At 42.7% G+C, this 21,976-nt stretch overlaps 1 long non-coding RNA gene across 2 annotated transcripts in view; it reads left to right on the top strand.

The window, feature by feature from the left end:
• Window positions 1-21,976, top strand: part of LOC107130700 (uncharacterized) — a 77,675-nt gene that overhangs the window by 39,859 nt on the left and 15,840 nt on the right. Inside the window, exons 2-4 of one of the 2 annotated variants that reach the window (XR_001493173.4) lie at window positions 10,832-11,004; window positions 13,892-14,104; window positions 14,869-15,016. This is a non-coding gene — a long non-coding RNA (uncharacterized lncRNA). Of the gene's footprint in view, window positions 1-10,831; window positions 11,005-13,891; window positions 14,105-14,868; window positions 15,017-21,976 lie in introns of those variants that run through there. The other variant, XR_012416956.1, reaches the window with a different exon arrangement.

Below are 21,976 nucleotides of genomic sequence, written 5' to 3'. Positions count from 1 at the left end.
AGTCCCTGAGAATATGATGTGCTCATGGGCTCGGGGCCTATTCAGAGCCCATGGGCTGAGGGTTGGTGACAGATGGCTCTTATGGGTGTTTTGAAGAAGGGTGAGTTGGGTGGACAGTCACAGAGGACCACAGCAGCGGCCTTGTACTATTTTACAGGTGAGAAAATTGGCAGCAGGCGAGACTGAGTGACTTGTTTGAGACACATGTTGTCTTAATATCTGTTTGAGGGAATGCTTGATTAAGACGTAGCTGGGAAGGGGCAGTCCTGGAGTTGGACATGCAGTCTGTGTGATCGGCAGCCAATGTTTGTATTCCATGCTGTCTACTGACTGGATGACCTTGGCCTAATCACCTACCCCTTTTGACCTTGGTCCCCTTATCCAGCTCTGAAATTTGACAACTCTCCTTTGAGGAAACTTATGACTAGATGAGCTATAAATTCAGTAATGTCATAACTGTTGCCAAATAACCTGCTTCTCTTTCTCTTCAGTATTTGTTCTAAGTGAGGGTAAACACAGTTCCGCTCGGGCATCATCTGATGGTTTATGTTCCCTTCGGTTTATTTATTCACAAGGACTCTGTTTCTCATCGTGCCTGTAGGCGATAATGGATGCTTTGGCCTGGAGCATGTAGTTCATTTAGCAGTTCAAATCCTCTTCCTTTTTCACCCTGCTTCCCCAGTGACCATTGTTCTGGGCTTCATTATAAAACAAATACTTCTTTCCACTATATTGACCCCAAATATTTCGTCAATTCACTTGTGTTACTGAAAGCCAAGTGTTGATTCAGGCTGGGACAAACAAAGGCTACTTTGTGAGGCTGTGCTGCAGACAGACCAGCCAGATTACCTTGTGCAGGACTGGTTGTTTTTTCATTTTCAAAACGGCAGTGTCTTTTTAAGCGTAGTATCTTAGTGGCACATGATTACGCCACACTAACAAATAGTCTGTTGTCATTTTAATCTATATTTACTTCTAGTATTGTCTGTTTTTTCACTGTATTTATATAGTTGTAGTGTTATATAGCTATAATTTAATATTTTGTTTATTTTACTTCATAGATTTTTCCATTCTGTGAACCTGGACTTCACTGTTCTCATTGTCACATTATACTCAACAAGCATTTATTGGTTCATTCAGAAACTCTTTAGCTAGTAACTACTTAACTATTCCAATATGAGTTACATCCAGTTTTTATCATCATAAATAATGTAATAAATGTATTTGGACACATACCTCTCCTGATCTTTTGGATTATTTTCCTAGGATAAATTCCCAAAAGTAAGATCATTAGGGGGAGAATTTAAATAGCTCTTAAAGCTAACAGCCAATCATGTGCGAGTGTGTCAGTGAATCTGTTTCCTCATGATCCTAGTCATTGTTAGGCAGGGATCTAGACCCGACATGGCGGCGCCACCCGGCGTAGCAGGTCCTTTGTTCGAGATTTCCCTTCCTCTTTGAACACACCCGCAGACTTGCATACGTCAGAGGTTCCGGCTGGGCAACCACACTCCCCCATGACCTGCAGCTCACCTGCATTCCACAAGTTTGTAAACAGCAGTTTCAGTTAACAGTTTCCAAATACCCCTTCCTCATGACCCTTACTCAACTCCTGCCCTAGTAGTTTCAAGACCCCCCAGGCCCTGTTTGTACAAACAGCTTCCCTACCTCTCGGGCTATAAAAAAGCCCCTACCCTCCTCCCTCAGCGTGACTTCCTCAGCCCGCACCTTTGGACCGAGGAACCTCGCCCGCGAGTCCTAATAAAGGCCATCCTCACTGCCATTTGCCTTGTGTCTTTGTTCCCGGTTTGGCTCCAGCCTCAGTTTACCTTTACAGTCATGAGTTATAATTCACCTTTTTTGGTAAATACAGGACTCCTCCGTGAACTGGCTTTTGCCTGTCTCTCCCTTCTAATTTCCCAACAATCCTCAACTTTCTCTTTTATTCTGTCACCTTCCCTCCACCCCCTCAAAATATGTAGGTTTTTTTGGTTGCTGTTGTTGTTATTTGGTTGGTTGGTTTTGTGCTGTTTTTTAGAGACAGGGACTCAGTCTGTAGCCCAGGCTGGAGTGCAGTGGTGTGATCACACCTTACTGTAACCTTGAACACTTGGGCTCAGGTGATCCTCCCGCCTCAGCCTCCTGAAAAATTGGTAGTTTTTTACACACAGAATGCCTTGTTTTGAACACGAACTTCCTGTTACCATAGGTGCTCTACTGGAGCAAGACACTGGATACCAAAAGCTATCAACCATCATCCCTTTGCTCAGTGTTATGGACTGAATTATATCTTCCCCCACCCCCACATTCATCTGTTAAAGCCCTAACCTCCCATGTGATGGTATTTGGAGATGGGGCCTTGTGGAGGTAATTAGGTTTAGAGGAAGTCCTGAGGGCAGGGCCCTTATGATGGGATTATAAGAAACACCAGAAGACGTGCATGCTGGCTCACGTGCACGCCCTCCCTCTCTGCTATGTGAGCGCACTGCATAACGATGGCTGTACACAAGCCTGGAAGTGAGTTCTCACCAGACATCAAACCTGCCAGTACCTTGATCTTGGACTTTCCACCATGCAGAACTGTGGGAAATAATGTCTTTTGTTCAGGCCATCTGATCTGTGGGATTTTGTTATAGCAGCCTAAGCTGACTTACACACTCAGGATCCATCAGTCTTAATATTTGCGATGTTATTAGATAATTAGTTATCTAAATAGATCATTTAGAATTTGTTTCCACATTTCTTACTTGCTTTTCATGACAGTCTTGTAAATATCCTCATTTTATAGAACAATAATGGTCAATAGAGACATCTGGAGAACCCTAAGTTGTTCAAGATGGTTCAAGGGCGAGGGTGCCATGTGAGGTAAGTCACTGGACAGAAGAGAGGACTGCAGAGGCTGGCACGTGTACGGCCTTTTGTGGCAGTTTCAGGAGTTGGACTTTTGACCCACAGAGGCTGGTGTTTGAAAGGTTTCAGGAAAGGAGTAACATAGATTAAGATGTTAGAGAGAGCTCAGACAGCAGTGTGGGATGGGCAAGGCAGAAAGCCAGGGTCCCCGCTAGGAGATCTGCAAAAGTGAGCAGTGATGAAGGCCTGAAAGAATACAAAGTACTAGGAATGAAGGAGGACAAAGTTAGGGAAGATCTTAGAGTTGATCCTCATTTGGTAGAGGAAGAAATTGAGGAGTGAAGAGAAAAAAAGAAACGCGCCCAGGGCACTCCAGCTAGTTCAAGAATTCAAAAACATGTATCGAGTCTACCATGAGCCATGTGGATTCCCTGGTGTGCAAGGGACATGTTCTCATTTCATAGTTTATTGAGGGAAATGGTCTTCTGTAGCACTGGGCTTTGAATGAATCAGCTTCCTCTGGAAAGAGTTGGGTTAGGCTAATGCAACCAAACTCATGCTACTTCTCTCTCTCTTATTTTTTCCAGGTCTGAGCTTCAAACCATGTCCAGGTCTCCTTTTCTAGGGATTTTAAATTTTTCAGGCAGCCCAGTCTATCTCAGTCCCCAACTGCCTTCACATTCCCCCACCTGGTGCTACTTGATCTGTCTTTGCAAGTACAGCCCTACTTCCAGCTCCTAAAATCAATCCTCATGTGAGATAAGAGATTTAAGTAGCTCCAATTACACCTCTCTGGGTCATTTTTACTGTTTTTCAGATTCTGATGTAGTGTTCCATTCTAATAACTCACATTTTACTGTGGTTCCGGTGTTGGTCACAAGTTCATGCTGCTGTCCCAGTTTTGGACTGGGTCTCTGCCTTGTTCTTGTCAATTCCCGTCCTCCTGTCCCAACCCACGTATCCTAAATGGTGTCCTGATCTTGCACTTTTAAGGGTTCTGAACCTGCTGAGGACCTTTGTGCTTGATGTTATCTGTCCATTAGGATTCCCCAGCACTTGGTCTTGGAGCCCCCTGAACCCACTGAAAAGTGCTAGCAGGATGGGAACCTGTTTTCAGACCACTTGAATCCCAACTCAACTACAGCCTCCTTGCAGCACTTAGAGTGGGAGGGAAGTTTCAAAACCCTGTTTGGTCATTTTGAGTAGGTATATTTCAGGTCCCACCCACCCATGTTCTGCTCTTTCCTGCTGCAGTTAATTGTTTCAGTCTGGAACCTGAAGAAAAAAAAAAGTATTTAGCAAGTGTTAAATAAAAATATATTTATTAAAAATAATGTGATTTGCCACATTTACATGCTAAAGAAGAAAATTAAATGGTCATCTTGGTTATTGCAGAAAAAGCATTAGGTGACATTCATTATGTATCTCCTTTGCAGCTAGAAATGGAAAGAAACTCCTTTAATTTGATAAAACATATCAACATAAAATTCTCAGCAAATCTTGTACTACATGATAAAACATTAAAAGGTTTTCCTTTGGTGCATATGTTAATTAGCTTGATTTAGCCATTCCACAATGTATATATATACATTTTGTTTGTTTATTTTTGAGACAGGGTCTCGCTCTGTCATCCAGGCTGGAGTGCCGTGGTGCAATCACAGCTCACTGCAACTTCAACATCCCAGGCTCAAGCAATCCTCTCACCTCAGCCTCCTGAGTAGCTTGGACTACAGGCATGCACCAAACGTGCCCAGCTTTACATATTTCAAAACAACATATTTTAGATGATAAATATATACAGTTTTTTAATTTGCCATTTAAAATATATAAATAATTACTTTTTTAAAAAAAGATTTCACTTTGAGATTAGGAGCAAGTCTGTACTTCTAGTCAATGTTGTACTGGAGGGCCTATCCAGTGAAATAAGGAAGACACATAAATATAAGGCACAAGAGTTGTAATGAAAAAACTGTCATTTTTCTTAGATGCTATTATAAATGCATTAAAAAATCCAAAAAACTACAGCTAAACTATTACTGATAACAAAAATACCAGTGTACAAAAAATGTTGTATTTCTCTATTCCAGTAAAAACACAGTTAAAAGTAGAATTTAAAAAGAGATACCAATCATAATATAATTTAAAAAGCATTAATTACTTAGGAATAAATCTATGAAAAGATGCAGAAGTCCTCAAAAGGTGAAAAATTAAAACTTACTGAGAGATATTTTTAAATAGCCAAATAAAGGAGTTATACCATGTTCATGGATAGAAAAATGACTATTTTAAAAATGTTTGTTCCTCTCAAACTGATCAGTAGATTTGACACAACCCCAATCAAAATTCCAATTGATTTTATTTTGTAGAATTTGAGAAGCTACTTTTTGAAGAAAAAGAAAAATGTAGGAGAATTTGTTTTATCAGATATCAAGATACATTACAGTATTTTAGCTATCAAGATGATGTGGTATTTATGCAAAGATTTTAAAAACAGGCTGCAAGTAGTTCCTCTAGAGTATAGAAAATGAAGGGAAAAAATATAATAAAATAAAAATTGACCAGTGAAGCAGAATAGAGAACTTAGATCTCACATACATGGGCTTGATCTATGACAGAAGTGGCTGTAGGTAAAGGATAACATTTGTAATAAATAATAATGGAACAACCGGAAATTGTTCATATTGGAAACGTTGAGATTTTATTCCTTCCTCATACTGTATGTAAAATCAGTTCCAAGTGGATTACAGACTGCTTTGGTTTGAATGTTAGTGTCCCCCCAAAATTCATATGTTGGAGCCTGATACCCAATCTGATGGTGTTGGAAATGGGGCCTTTGGGAGGTGATTGATGAGGGCTCTACCCTCATGAGTGGTATTAATGCCCTTATAAATGAGGTTTCAGCTCCCTTGCCCCTTCTGCCATGTGAATACATAGAAGGCACTGTCCATGAGGAACAGGCCCTTGCCATACACCAAACTTGGTGGCAACTTGATCTTGGAGTTCCCAACCTTCAGAACTGTGAGCAGTAAATTTCACTTTTTTATAAATTACCCAGTCTAAGATGTATTGTTGCAGTAGCTGAATGGATCAAGACAAAGATCTACTGTGAAAGGCTAAATACTAAGCTTTTGAAGGTAGTGTAAGAGAATATCTTAGTAATTTTGGAGTAGACATCTTATGTAGATTAAAAAAACACTAAACACAAAGGAAAAGTTATAAATTGGTTATAGTAAAATTTAAAATTTCCATTATTCAAAAGATGCCACAAAAAGAGTTAAAATACGAGCCACAGAGTGGGAGGACACATTTGTAACATATATAATTTTTTAACCCATTTCTCATTTGCCCCGAGAAATGAGCACTGACAGTAGGCTGCACTTTTTTATTTTTTTTTTTCTGAACAAGAAATAGATTAAAAAGGCTAGCATACAGAATATATGATAAATATTAAAAATACATAAGGCAGAAAACCCGATAGGAAAAAATAGGCAAAGACTTGAACATGTACCTCACAAGAAGAGATATTCAAATGGCCAAAGAACCTATGAAAAGTGCTCAACATCAGTGTTAATCACGAGAATGCAAATTAAAATTATAACAAAATACAACTACACATCTGTGATTGGTAAAAATTAAAAAGACTAACAATACTGCATGTGGCTAGGATGTGGAGATTTAGTAACTCATAATCCTGATGATAAGAATGTGAATCAGTAAACTTGCTGTGGAAAACAGTGTCGCGTTGTGTAGTGAAGTTGAACGTTCCATGTTTTTTAGAGATATGCATATGTACATTCACTAAGATAAGTGTAAAAGGATGTCTAAAGCAACATTTGTGTTTTGTAATTACCGAAAACCAGAAACAAACAAAATGCCCATGATATGGTATATTCATACCGTAGATGACAGAAGGAAAATAAGCAATTCAGTTTGAATGCAACAATGTGATGAATCTGAAATGTTGAGGAAAAAAATTAAGTTTCAAAAGAATAATACAATACAGTTCCATTTTTAAACAGTTTAGAACCAAGTAAAACAAATACATACAGTTTAGGGATGCATCCTCAGGCAATAAACCTACAATGAAAAGTGAGGAAATTGTTACTATAAAGGGCAAATGGTTACTTCTGGAGGGTGGAAGGAGGGGGTTGTTATTATAGCAAGGAATAGAAAGAGGACCTCTGTAGTGCTCTTAATGTTCTGTTTCTTGGCCTGGGGGATGATTGCTTGGGTCTTCACTTAACAACCATATGTTAAACTGTACATATAAATTGTATGCACTTGTCTAAGTAATATATCTTAAATTAAAAAATACTTTAAAAACTACCAAAACCCCAGATATTTCTGAAACCCCAGGTATTTCTGATATAATGGACAGATCTAACTAGCTGAACAAACTGTGCACATTTATTTTCAGGATAAGCTTTGATTCTTGCTATCCACATTTCAATAATTCTGGACTTCATCAAGACCAAAGCTTCATAAGTAAGTTTTCTAGCTCTTCAGCCAGATATCAATCAAGTGTTACAATGGGCAAGTTGAAGAATAGAGTTCTTTAAGGTTGATATGACAAGTTAAATAACTGAACAATTAAAAATTGTTAATCCCTTAATTGAACTAGTATCCACGCTCGTTGGATAAAAGAAAAAAAAGACAGAGACCAGAGACTCTTCAGATTAATTTACATCTTTGGTCTACTCAGACTGTAATATGATGATGATGGCTTCATTGTAATAAAAAAGGAATTAGATACACAAAATTACAGGGCTGTTAAAATAGGGAGGAAAAGATTATCTCAAAATAAGAACAAAGAAAAACAAGTGGCCTAGATTCCATCACAGCTGACCTGAAGGTCATGATTTACCTAAATTTGTTCTTCACAGTTACAAGTTCTATAAATGTATTTCACAAGCTTGGTATGTGTCTTTGGCTATATTTTGGAGGGATGTGAGTAATAAATAATAGTAGTTAGAGACATTGTTAGGACCTTGCTGATTTGGTATTTTGAATTAAAGGAATAATGTTAAGTGTTTTTTAAAAATCTATTAGGAAAAATATTCATATAAGCCAATTATTAATCTATATAAGTTTTCAGAAAGGATGCTTAAACAAGGTTTTCAAACACTGTAAACATCTTTAGAGGTCGAGGGCAGTGGCTCTCACCTGTAATCCCAGCACTTTGGGAGGCTGAGGTGGGAGGATCATTTGAATCCAGGAATTTGAGACCAGCCTGGGCAACATAGTGAGACTTCATCTCTATAAAAATTTTAAAAAATTAGCTGGGCGTGCTGGCATGTGCCTGTGGTTCTAGCTACTTGGGAGGCTGAGGTGGGAGGATCACTTGAACCTGGGAGGTTGAGGCTGCAGTGAGCCGTGATCATGCCACTGCACTCCAACCTGGGCAACAGAGCAAGACCCTATCAAAAAGAAAAAAAAAGATCTTTAGAGAAAAGGTATATTCCAGGAACAAATTATAATAGTATCAATCCCTGATAAAACATTAAGCTATGATTTTTAACAGATAGTTTATAATCATTAGTAGTGACTTAAGAATCAGCATGGCTTTTCTAGGAAAAAAGTATTTGTTATTAATCTCATTTCCATTTTAAGGAAATTACTAGGTTCACAAATAAAGGGAATGTCGCAGACATATCGTAGCTCAATTTTCACAAAGCGTGGATACTAGTTCAATTAAGGGATTAACAATTTTTAATTGTTCAGTTGTTTAACTTGTCATATCAACCTTAAAGAACTCTATTCTTCAACTTGTCCATTGTAACACTTGATTGATATCTGGCTGAAAAGCTAGAAAACTTACTTATGAACTGTACAGATGACTCAGTACTGGAGGAAGAACTAAGACATTGCATTGGAGATTCAGACTTACAGGGATTTGAACATGTTCCAAAAGAGGGCAGAAAGGAAATGAAAACTAGGTTAAAAAAAAAAAGTTCAGCAACACAAGGTCAGTATTGAGAGGCTGTGGCTTGACATTAGTTTAGTGGAGAAAGACCCAAAGTTTTAGCCAAGTGCAATTTAAATATGGGCCAACAATGTGATTTGGCTATTTAAAAAGCTAATGTGATTTTAGGGTACATAAACACAGACATAGTATCCATATCAGGTGGGTGATGGTCTTGCAGTGTTCTACGCATTAGACATAGCACAAACAGTCTTCAATTTGGGGTATCTTGTTTTCAGCAGAAAATGATAAATCAAAGATTAACCAGAGGGCAAATAGAATTACAGATGATCAGGAAATCAAGTCATGTGAGGAATAGTGAGAAAACCTAGCAAGATTTAGTCCTAAAGGGAACATGAGAGCTACTGTTAAACATTTGAATGTCTTGCAGAAGGAGGAGGTTCTTTTCATTGATTGGTTGGTTAGTTGCTTTTTCAATGTGCTGCAAAGAGCGGAATTGAGAGGAAATCAATAGAATAGTAGATTCCAAACTAAAGAAGTTTTACACTCAGGGACAATGCAACCTGGAAGGGGCTTTCTTGTAAAGTACTAGGCAGAGTCCCAGAGAGCAGGAAGAGCACAGGCAAAGGGGCTGATGTGAAAAACTAAGAAATTGCCTCATAAATGGTAACCAGCAAGGCTTTGGAGCCAGACAGACTGCAACCAACCCCATCTTTCTATACTAAACAGTTGTGTAACTGAGCAGGCTACTTAACCTCTTTGAGCTTCAGTTTCCGTACTTATAAAATAGGAATAATAATAATAATATACTCATCTCACAGGATGTTTTGGATGAGTAAATAAAGTAATGCTATTATTGGTAACCCTTGAGGAAATTCCTTCAGTGGGACCTTAGATTCCAAACCTGCAAGGCAGCAAGTAAAATCCTGAACCTTGGCTTTTTATGATCTGATAAAAAAAGCTCCTCTGCCTAGAAATCACATTTGCCCATGTTGAACATCACTGTGAAACTGGGGAGTCCGTGGCACTTTTTGCTAACCAAAATAGGTCAAAGAACATTTGATTTCACGTCCGCACTAACTCCTCTTTTCCCTTTCTCTGTCATAGAGAAAGTAATAAAGTCCTAACCCAGCTTTGACCATTATGTCTCCCACCTCCTTATTGGAACATTCACCCAGCTGTAAATTCAGGGCAGAACCTTTCTGCATTCAAAACTAAGCAAGCTAGGCCAGCTTTAGGGTCCAGGACTGTCTTAACCATTGCAGAATCCCACCCATCAAATGGCAAGAGCAGTGCAAGGATAGCTGGATTCTGCTTGGTATTGCACATCTCAAGGAGTTAGACCAGGGAAACGCGGTAGACGGAATTCCAGGCTCCTCCACCCCTGGTGAACATGCCATATAATTCGCTTCCCTCAAGTGTGAGCAGGGCTATAAATGTGGTAGATTTCATTCCCACAATTAGGTAAAGGGGTGAAGGGATTTTGCAGATATAATTGATGTGCCAAATCAGTCGACATAGGGTTAATCGAAAGGAGATTATCCTGAGCAAATTAGATGAACTCTTACAAGACAGTAGGCCCTTCCTGAAGGAAGAGATTTGAAGTACAAAACATTTTCCTATTGACTTTGAAGAAGTAAACTGCTTTGTTGTGAGGGGGCCTATGTAGAGAGCAATGTGACAAAGAACTCTTAGCCTTTAGGCCGGGCACGGTGGCTCACACCTGTAATCCCAGCACTTTGGGAGGCTGAGGCAGGTGGATCACTTGAGGTTAGGAGTTTGAGACCAGCCTGGCCAATGTGATGAAACCCCATTTCTACTAAAAATACAAAAATTAGCTGGGCACGGTGTGGGTGCCTGTAATTCCAGCTACTCAGGAGGCTGAGGCCGGAGAATCTCTTGAACCTGTGAGGCAGAGGTTGCAGTGAGCCAAGACTGTGCAACTGCACTACAGCCTGGGCAGCAGAGCAAGACTCCATCTCAAAAAAAAAAAAAAAAAATACAAAAACCAAAAAAACTCTTAGCCTCTAGGAGTTGACAGTTGCTTCTGGCCAACAGCCAGCAAGAACAACAGCCTGCAAGAACAACAGCCTGCAAGAACAACAGCCTGCAAGAAGAGGGGGGCCTCAGTCATACGGTCATAAGGAAATGAATTCTGCCAACCAGCAGTGAGCTTGGAGGAAGACCTTGAGCCTCAGAGGGGAATGCAGCGCAACTACCCCATTAAAATGGTGAGACCCTGACTAGAAAATTCAGTTAACTCATGCCCGGACTTCTGACCCATGGAAAGTGTGGGATAATAAATTTGTGTTGCTTGCAGTCACTAAGTTTGCGGTGATGTGTTATGTAGCAATAGAAAACAAATGGAGGAGCAAGAAACCTGTTTGGCCTGTCCCTGTCACCATCTTGTGATAGCCACATATTCTATGCCATTGCAATAAGAAATCAGTGTGCCCTTTTGGCCAGAAAGGAAAGGCAGTCTTTTTTTAAAAATTATTGTTATTATTATTATTATACTTTAAGTTCTAGGGTACATGTGCACAACGTGCAGGTTTGTTATATATGTATACATGTGCCATGTTGGTGTGCTGCACCCATTAACTTGTCATTTACATTAGGTATATCTCCTAATGCTATCCCTCCCCCTCCCCACTCCCCACAATAGGCTCTAGTGTGTGATGTTCCCCTTCCTGTGTCCAAGTGATCTCATTGTTCAATTCCCACCTATGAGTGAGAACACGCGGTATTTGGTTTTCTGTTCTTGCGACAGTTTGCTGAGAATGATGGTTTCCAGCTGCATCCATGTCCCTACAAAGGACACGAACTCATCCTTTTTTATGGCTGCATAGTATTCCATGGTGTATATGTGCCACATTTTCTTAATTCTGGCAGCCCTGGGTGGAGTTTTGCCTCCCCAGGAGCCTGGCAAGTAGGAAGAAGTGGATAAGTGGGTTCTCTTCTCGCTGTGACTGGGCAGGCTGGTGCCCAGGCCAGGGAGAAACAGATGCTTCTGGGGCAAGGCAACCTCCAAACTCCCTCTTCCCCTCCCCAGGTAAGACTCTGTGAGGCTGTGAAAAGCACCATTTTACAAATAATCAACAGGCTGTTTACAAAGACTTCTTAGCTGTTCCCTAAAGTGATTCTTCCAAGAAACACTTTGCTGCAATTAGGTATGTCACTTAAAACAATAAGTTGTATATATTTTTAAAGTATAATAACATTTTACTTCATTTATTTATTTTTATTTTTTTCTTTGAGACGGAGTCGTGCCTGTTGACCAGGCTAGAGTGTGATGGCGTGATCTCGGCTCACTGCAACATCTGCCTCTCGGGTTCAAGCTATTCTCCTGCCTCAGCCTCCTAAGTAGCTGGGATTACAGGTGCCCACCACCAGGCCCAGCTAATTTTTATATTTTTAGTAGAGATGGGGTTTCACCATGTTGGCCAGGCTGGTCTTAAACTCATGACCTTAAGTGATCCACCCACCTCTGCCTCCCTAAGTGTTGGGATTACAGGCGTGAGCCACCACGCCCGGCACATTTTCTTTAATTTAGATTGGCCTTTGCCATGATTAACCCAAACCAGTGAGGCTTCACAGTCAGTCGTGATGAGACCTGCAAGGGCATAGAGATGGTTTCATCATGTGTTTCAGTCATGGATCGGCCACTTTCTGTGTAGTCTTGATTATGTGTCACTCTTTCACACCTGTCAACTGGGGTGAGGCAGTTGTGACAGTCTGATGGGACTTTGTGAATGGGCAAGTCTAACGTGTACCTGAGACAGAGGCGCACTTGGGGCATGCACTGAGTGGGTGTCCGGCTCCCGGACCTCTGGGTGAGGCGGTGGCCGGAGGGCCCTCCCCTTAGAGCTTGCTGGAGGGGAGCTCAGTTCCTTAACTGCGACCACCACCCAGGGCCCGAAGCGGAGAGCCTGATGTGCTGTGTGATACCCTAGCCCAGCCTCAGAAGGTCTGGGATATGGCATCGGAGCTGAGACCCAAAGGACTGGAGCAGGAGTTAGCTCCAGGAAGAGAGGGAAAGGAGCACAGGGAGCCCGAGCTCACAGATTCGCGGTGCGAGAATGATGAGCTGAGGAATGAAATGAGTGCATGGCAGCAAAGAGCTGAGGAGCTGGGCAGATGCAAGTCTGGAGAGAGGCGGGAGCCAGGTCCTGGAAAATCTTGCCATGTGCTCAGGAATCTGATCAGAGGATAATGGGTGACTTGGAGCATTTTAAAAAGGAGATCAGTGTGACCAGATTGAACCCCGAGGACTGTGATTTTCAAACAGTTCCCCAGAGCGCAAAGTTTCCTCTGGAGTGGGAGAGAGGAGAGGAAGAGGGCTTCATGCTGGCACCTGCACTGCATCTCCAAAGCATTGCTGCTCTCACCTGGTTGACCCGGCGGTTCTGGGAAGGCTTAATTTAGTAAGACAGGTCTCCTTTAAAAGTAAAGCTTGATATAACCTAGATGACTGGTTGATAGGCGCAGCAAGCCACCATGGCACATATATACTTAAGTAACAAACCTGCATGTTCTGCGCATGTATCCCAGAACTTAAAGTAAAATTAAAAAATAAAAGAAATGATCTGACACAGCAATAAATAAATAAATAAATAAATAAATAAATAAATAAAGCTTCAAAGATCCTTTTAGGAAAAATTTATCTGGTTGCAGAGAGGAGACAGGATTGGAAATAGCAACACATGTGGTCCCAGAGGAAAGTGATGGGGCACAGTTCTTGAAAGTGGGACTGGGGAGAAGTCCGCAGATGGAGAGGTGTTTAGGAGGAGGGGAACTTTGAAGGACTCACTAATCAGGGAGAGGGGATTGAGGAGGCAGAGAAGAAGCGAAGATGTGTCCTTGGTTTTTTTTTTTCCGAGTGGCTGGTGGAAAAGTATTGCCGTTCCAGCGGCATCAGGGCTGGAGCATGAGAGGTAAGATTGGTGCAGATGCTGAGTTAGATTTGGGTGTGTTAGTTTTTGGGTGTCAGTGGCACAACCAAGTAGGCAGAGTGTATGAGTCTGGAGCTAAGAAGGAAGGTCTGGACTGGGTGTGGCTTTAGGAGACCTCGGCGTGTAGATGGTAATTGAATCCACGGTACACGTCTCTGTTACCCAGGAAGACTGTGCATGGTGAGAACAGAGACATGCGAAAAAGTCCTGGGAAGCATCCACATTTAAGAAACAGCCAGAAAAGAAGAGGCTGGCAAAGTCAAATAAGGTGAACAGTCCAGGGCGTGGAAAGGAAAAGCGAAAACGGTGATGTCACGAGAGCCAAGGAAAAGCGTAAAGAATAGAAGAGTATCAGTAAGAACCCAACACTGCAGAGAAGGTAAGTGCAATCCAGACTCTGAGAAGTGTTTATTTAAAGACAAGAAGGTTGTTGGAGACCCTGGCTGGGGCAGTTTCAGAGAAGTACTGGAGCAGAAGCCAGAGGAGAGGATTTGAGAGGTCAATGTGAGCCAATGTGAAGATAAAAGATCACTCTTTCAAGAACTGTGTCTATAAGGGGTGGGAGCGAGATGGGGAGGAGGAGCAGGACAAGTGGGGTTGTGTTTTTGGACAGGTGAGAACTTGGGCATGTTTGAATTCTGATGGGAGGGAGTCAATATAGGTGGAGGGGCTCTGCATTTAAAACACAAATCATAGTATGATTTTTATTTATTCACTTCAGAACTTTCTTGAGCACTTACCCTTTGCAGGGCTTGGGCTCTGTTGGTTATGGGAGAGGGAAAAGGGAGGGAGAAAGGGTGCACATCAAGTTTAATGACTTCCTACCTGCTCTGAGAAACATATTCAAAGTGGTGTTGACAAGCTGGATCTGGCAGATGAAATGCCACAGCCCCTTTCATCCTATGTTATGGGGCTCAGTCTTCTAGACATTGTTTTACTGATTAACTTCTTGAGCTTGTTGGTTGGCTGTACCAGAGTAATGAACAGGCTGTGCCTAGCCCTGCTGAGGGAGAAGCACATGAACTCTGAGTCTTTGGCAAGCTGGAGGCCAGAGGTCCTTCCAAAGGCCAGAACATTCCATGGTTCTGGAGGCCTGAGGCTAAATTCCATGTGAGCGGCCCTTGTGCTTTGTTTTTTTTCTAGGTTGACCTATCCTGGAGAAGACTTGGGACAAAGCACCACTTATTTTGCTTGTGGACATGACAACAGAAAAAAACATGTGTAAGAGGGGAACTAGGTGTTCTAAACTGTGGTCAAACTATCTGTAATAAAGCTTTGCTTGTTTTATTTAATTTCTAATCTGTTGCAGGCCAATGCTTACTCAAACAGAAAGTTTGAGTAATTAAACCAGTGATTTATATTGTTTAGGGACCAGCATTTGTTCCAGGACCACGCTGTGGGTAGCCCACATTCACTCCCCTTCCATTGACAATGCTCATTCTGGCTCTTTACCCATGTCTAGCACTTAGAATGGTCAAGTGTGTTTGCCTTCAGGCTCTCAGAAGCTCAGTTCAGATGTCACTCCTCCTACGGATTCTACTTCACTCCCGCTTCCTAGGAGGGATTGGGTGTCTGCCGTCTGACAGTGGATTTCCACGAGACAAGGGTTTGAGTGTTAGGAGTTTATTGGGAAAGAACCCCAGAGAATATTGGAAAAGGAGTGGGGAGATGAATGAGAAGGGGAAAAGTCAGTAAAGGGATCAACTGAGCAAGCCATCTGGTAGACAGCTGACACTTGGTTCTGCTGGCAGGATTCTGAGAAATAGGGTGGAGACACTCACCTCAGAGTTAGCTCCCCCAAGGCATGAGGAAGCTGGGTATTGATACACCATGGTCATTCATAGGCAGGCAGCTGCTTAGGAGGACATTAATTCCTCCTCACTACCAGCCTGCAGGGCAAAGTGGTCTCCAGTGGCCAGAGAAAGCCCCCAGGCAAGAAACTGCCTGTATCTTCAGTCGAAATTGTGGGGAGTCTTCAGCCTCTGCTACACTCTGCCTCCATCTGTAGTCCCATCAGACCCTATGGTTTCTTTCTGTTCCATGCCCATCATATTGCTTTGTAATTATCTATTTCCTTGTTTATTGTTTATCTCCTTTTCCTAGAGTCTAGGACCTAGACTGGGAGCTCTTTAAGGGCAGAGGCTATATCCTGTATCTCTGCATCTCATTGTGGAATGTGGTATTTTTCATCCCAGAAGATGAAAGAATGCATGAATCTGGGACTTCCAACACCTCAGCATGGGCTAGGTTTTATCCTCATTTTAAAAGTTAACAAAGTAAGACAGAGAGAGGCTATGACCTGCCCTTGGTTATGAAGCTAACTGGTAGCAGAATCAGATCTCCCAATTCCAAATCCTGGTTCTTCTCATTGATTACAGCTGCCTGCAATTGTCTCTTCCATTTCTTACTCCCATATCCTAGTTCAAGAGCATGCACAAGGACGTGCACGTGTACACACACACACACACACACACACACATATCTACACACACCACTGAGTGCTTCTCTGTAGATACTTGCTGCTTTGTGTTTTCTTTTGGGCTGGTGGCAAGGTGGAATGAAAAAGTGAGAGTGGTCTTCTAATAGATATTTACAAGTTGCAAACCCAGCTGGGGTCTATGGAGTTATCCATTCTGAGGTGATATAGAATGGCCCCAGATGGATTCACAAGATAAATGGAAGGGAAGGAGAGTGGCCTCAGCTCCGTCCTCTCAAGCCGACCATAAACTCTGTCACCTGGAGTCCTACGCCATCCTGTATCTCCTGAAGGTGTTGCTGATTTGGGGTGACTCTCAGCAGCCTCAGCTGTTTTTCCCCTTGACTGGTTTCCTAAAAGGACCAGGGAAGCTTGCTTCTGAGTGCAAGTCCTGTGCCTTGTCTTACCCTCTCCCCATTGTTCTCTGCTCCACAGCCAAATTGGGCTTCTGTTATTTATTATTTCCTTATCCATGCTTGGATCTCCCCCTGGGCCTTTGCACATGCTGTTCCCTCTGCCTGGAATTCAGCCCCTCTGCTTCCTCCTAGTTACCTTCCCCTCCTCGTTCATTAGCTCTGATGTCCTTCCTTGAGTGTGCCTCCCCTCTCTGCACCCCTACCTTCCTCCACCCCCTACACCTCATACCCTCTTACCTGGAGCCATCCCACCTCCTTTGTGGCATTCATTCCAGTTTGCAAGTGTACGCATTTGCTGAAGTCGTATCTTTTCAGGACAACGTCCCCTTTTAGAGTCTACGTTTTTGGGAAGAAAGAGCTGTGTCTGGTTTTGTCTAGTACTTCACTCTTGTACATAGTTGGTACTCAAATATTTTGAATGCATGAATGGATCAATGATCAAATGAAAAGCTAAGCCTCACAAGCTCCTCCCAAGATAACCCTTACTCATCTTTTTTTATAGATAATGAGATGGAAACTCAGAAGATTTGGGCTTGCCAAAAGCCCAAGAGCTCATGAGTTGGGACAGCTGCAGAATTCCACCCAGGGCTGCCTGACTTCAACCCCCAAGCTTGGTGATATTGGGAGAGGAGGCTAGGTGGGGCCATTCAAGGAAACTTGAGTCCTATGATGTTTCTTTATTGATGCACACAAAATAATTTAGGTTTCTAAATCATTTTATGTGCATCGACACAAAAAGTAACACTAGACTACAGGAACTGAGATCATGACAAGGTGATTTCAGCCTTGGTATGCCAGTCCTCAAAGGGTCACAAGATGAAGGGAGATTCCCCATGTTTACAATGAAGAGACCTTAATAGTAGCACAATGCAGAGCAATCTCCAGACACACAAAAAAAGATCTCCTGGTCTTTTTTGTCTCTCTCTTGAGCAAACTTAACTTCATTGCTCAAATAATTGATGGGATATCAATTAAGCAGGATTGAAAAACCCACCAATCTCATAGACAGTGACTTGGATAGGAGCCGAGAGATAGAGGTTCTGGTTGTAGTTGTATCAGACCTGCCTTATATCACCATCCCTGATGCTAGGTTCATCAACTGATGGATTCCCAGGTCCATCTGATTTGAGGTTAAAATTAATTCATTAGCCTTAGCTCTTCATTATCCCACTCAGGGTACTCCCCACTGCAACCTCTGACCCAGCTAGGCAGTCCTAAGTTTTACCTGCAATAAGGTCCTAAAGATGTGTCCTGAAAATTAAATGTTAGAAAGGGTGCTGTATAACTTAATTACTCTTTGCTTTGTAGACACACGCTTTGACCTTCCCCACTTTTTGTATCCCTTGAACTTCATCCTCCCATCCCCCATGACTGAATACACAGAGCCCTGGCTTAAGTTTGAAGAGCACCAACATTTGGGCTTAGGAAGCTGCTGCTTGTGACCAGCTAGCATCTTACTATTCATGCCAATATTTTCATTCCCTCCCTGACTCCATTTATTTTCATAAAGTAATAATTGTGGAGGATATAACAGAACTACATTTTTATTTTTATTTATTTATTTATTTTGAGACGGAGTTTTGCTCTTGTTGCCCAGGCTGGAGTGCAGTGGCGTGATCTCGGCTCACCACAACCTCTGTCTCCTGGGTTCAAGCCATTCTCCTGCCTCAGCCTCCTGGGTAGCTGAGATTACAGTCATGTGCCACCACGTCCAGCTAATTTTGTATTTTTAGTAGAGACAAGGTTTCTCCATGTTGGTCAGGCTGGTCTGGAAGACCCGATCTCAGGTGATCTGCCTGCATTGGCCTCCCAAAGTGCTGGGATTACAGGCGTAAGCCACCATGCCTGGCCAGACCTGTTTTTACATTTTAAACAAAAGTTGGTCTAACAGCAGAACCTTTTCTTCAAATGAAAGCCTATGCAGAACCTCGATATACAAGCCAATAAGAGAAGAATGGCTCAGGCCTGACATGGTGCCTCATGCCTGTAATCCCAGCACTTTGGGAGGCTGAGGTGGGAGAATTGGTTGAGCCCAGGAGTTTGAGACCAGCCTGGGCAACATGGCGAGACTTTGTATCTAGAAATTTAAAAAATTAGCTGGGTGTGGTGGTACGCACCCCACTACTCAGGAGGCTGAGGTGGGAGGATCACTTGAGCCTGAGAGGTTGAGGCTGCAGTGAGTTGTGATTGCACCACTGCACTCCAGACTCCAACCTGGGTGAAACAGCAAGACCCAGTAGAGGGAGAGGGAGAGAGAGAGCATGGCACATATTGAAAGGCTTCAGGGACCTAGAACCCTGTCTCTGCAAACCTGGCTCTGCGTGGCTGTGTGGAAGCCATCACTATCAAATAATACTTAATTTCACCTTCCGTAATGTTTGTATAACAAAGATGACAACTTTGTTGAAATGGAGCTGCCAGGTGGCAGGCATGGCCACGTCACACCCTGATATGTTTGGTTGCATCCCTGAAACCTCTGATATGTGAACATATCTACTTTGCACAAGAAAGGTCGTCATGAGGGTCATTTATAACTCATGAAGAAAGGGCCGGTCAGCAGACGGGAGAATAAACAAGGTCACCTGCAGTTGGTTTCTTGGGTGTGGTCGTTTTTCTTCATTCTTTATCACATCCTTTCTTCATTCCCTACATATGTGCTTCCATTTTAGTAACTGGGGCCCATGGCTGGCTCCCCCTCTCCCCACATCTCCCTGTTGATGGACTTCAATTCTAACATTTGGGACCCACTGAGCCTAATCCCTACTCCTCAGCCATCTTTTAGGGCTGCCGAGACCCCAGTTTCCCTCCAGGACGGGTGGCTGGGCCTTAACCTTGCCTGCTCGCCTCTTTGGAGCTGATGTCCTGCCACTTGAAATGATTCTAAAGTGCATATATCCATGATGGATTTATAGGTAATATTCAATAATGTTAGACTTTTTTTTTAACTTCTAAAAAATCCCAACTTGTGCTTTATTTTGCATCTCACTAGCATTAGTGAAAAATATATTTTAACCTATTGGGCTCATGGGGTCAGCTTTACTTGGGTGCAAATGCTATAATAATGTCACAGTGAAGTATAAGCTTATAAGCATTTAAATCTCTATTAGAGGCCTCATGAGTGATTTAATTTCATTTTATAACAAAAACAAAAATTAAAAAACAATCCCACTCACTCAGGCTACACTAGTTCCTCAGCATTTCACTTCTAGATTGAGGTATCAGAGGAAACTCACTGGGAAGTCAAAAAAGGGAAGAAAATTGAAAACATATACACCTACTTAAGAAAAAGCCAGTTGGAACTGCTGTTACAATGGAAATACCAAATAGTCAAGTACTGTCAAAGATGACGATTTTTTTTCTTTCATTTTGAATTTTTGTAAATAAAGTGTTTTGTAAAAGGAAATCTTCATTTGATTGGACATAGGATCAGCTATAGCCTGCCCTCCAATCCCAGTGCTAGCCTCAATGCTGCTACTTCCCATGTGTAAGCTTTTGGGGAAAAGACTTCATGACTCTTGGGAGGATTTGGCCATGGCTCCAGTATAAAGGGTCACACAACCCTTTTAGGCTTAGAGGAAAGCTTGGGAGCTCCTGCTAGGAAAAATGCCCAGATCAACAAAATTTTGTATATAATTTTGGAGTGTTTATATATTCCCCAAATTCATGGACCCAGATTTTTAAAACCCTCCTGTAAAATCTTTCCAATGTTGACACAAAAAGATTATTAAGGTCCAATTCACAGTGACATTGGCCTGTGAAGGTGCACAAACTGGACAACCTACCCTAATATATCATAGAGTAGGAACAGGTGACAAGCAGACACTTGCACCCACACTGAGCACAGAACAAATGGCAGGTGTGGTTCACGGCCCTGGATGCTGAGCTGTTGGCAAACTTGAGAGGGACAGAGCAGCAAGTGTGGAGGCAGGACAGGGCTATGCAGATCTGATAAGAGGATTAGGTTACACTGCCCTTCCACCATTCCTAATGCCCTCAGACTGAGCAGCTGCACCAGCTCGCTCTTTCCCAGTTAGAAAAGTCTCTGTTGGAGCAGTAGCTGTGGGCCAGCACTCCCTGCTCCCGAGCACCTGCCGTTCCCGGAACTCCTGGTGTCAGGAATGCTGCCCCTCTAGTCCAGTACCTGCATGCTCTGCAAGACAGCTCTCCTTTCGCCTCACAGGAGCCACCAGCCTAATTCTGGGGGTGGGTTTAGCTGCTTCTCCAGTGCTCCCCTGGCACCCCACCCACCGCTCTTTTACTGCACCCACCACACTGTGCCACAAGGGTTTGTTCATGCAGCTTCACCAAGATAACAAAGACTTGCTCTGTGCACAGTGTCAGGCACACAATGACTACTTTTTAAATGTTCGTGAAATTATATGCTCACAACTGTGTGACATACGGTCAACCCACTGAAAGAATGTGACCCATATGATGCATGCAGGATGCAGACATTCTGGGGAGCCCCAACATTCGTGAAAGCATCTTTCCTAAGAATAAAGACTGGTCGTGAGGAACAGCCTGAAGTAGAGGGAGTAGCCTGAAGTAACAGGAGCCACCGGAAGTGGCAGAAGTGGCAGGAGTATCCTGAGGTTGTGAAAACAGCCTAAAGTTGCCAGAGCGTCCTGAAGTGGTGGTGGGAGTCCCCTGAAGTGGGGAGAGCAGCCTGAAGTGGCAGAAGCAGCCCACAGCAGAGGACAGACGGTGCCCCTACTGAGCATGGAGTCAGAAAACTAAGAGCAGCTTCATGCCAAAACCCCTGAATAATGGCGTCCTGAAGCAGGAAGGTAACCACACTCTCTAATCAGGGTGAGCAGTCAGAAAGTTTAAGGGGATCTTATTTTCAAAATGCATGCCACAGACCTCATGTTTGTTAGGCCTCTGTGCTTTTATTTTCTTTGAATTAAACCTTTTGGCCTTCGCCCTGAATGAGAGGGCCTTTGAGGAGCTGGGATGGCCGCAGGACAAAGCTTGTCCAGTAAACAGGGCAGTCTCGGATGATGGGAAAGGAATGTTCTATGCAGAAAACATCCGTCAAGCCATCAAGTCATGTCAGGACAGGTGATGGCACGGTGACCTACCAAGGACGAGACACAGATGGAAAACTGGGGTTTCTCATAGAGGGAACTTCAGAGGGACAATAGAGAGACACAGCACTGCCTCCACCTGCAAGCAATCACCTTTAGCTAGTCATCGTCCTTCTCAGCCTCAGTTTCCCTGTCTGTTAAAGGAAGGCATTAGAAGTTGCACATGTATTTTACCCACAGGCCAGTCTGTTGGGGTTAATCTTATGTAAGTCCAATAGGTTCAGCAGATAAAGAAGAAGGATCATAAGTGGGGCCCAGGGCCTTGCCCACGC

Source organism: Macaca fascicularis, chromosome 8 (assembly GCF_037993035.2).
Source record: "Macaca fascicularis isolate 582-1 chromosome 8, T2T-MFA8v1.1".
NCBI lineage: Eukaryota > Metazoa > Chordata > Mammalia > Primates > Cercopithecidae > Macaca > Macaca fascicularis.
Note: the sequence above shows the minus strand (reverse complement) of the source record. Positions and strands in the feature narration are given on the sequence as shown.